Genomic DNA, 204 nt, shown 5'->3' with positions numbered 1-204 from the left:
GCCACGGCCAAGACTCATAAAAGTAGTTGTGTTCAAGAATCAACAAACTTAACTAGGAGAATCAATAACACTATCTGAAATTCTAAGTTCCTATAGAAGCCAATCATGCTAAACTTCAAAGGAAAAAGTGAGATGCCAAAACTGTTCAAAAGCAAAAAGCTACAAGTCCCGCTCATCTAATTAGAATTAATATTCATTGATATT

The sequence above is a fragment of the Arachis duranensis genome, chromosome 9 (genome assembly GCF_000817695.3).
Source record: "Arachis duranensis cultivar V14167 chromosome 9, aradu.V14167.gnm2.J7QH, whole genome shotgun sequence".
NCBI classification, from domain to species: domain Eukaryota; kingdom Viridiplantae; phylum Streptophyta; class Magnoliopsida; order Fabales; family Fabaceae; genus Arachis; species Arachis duranensis.
Note: the sequence above shows the minus strand (reverse complement) of the source record.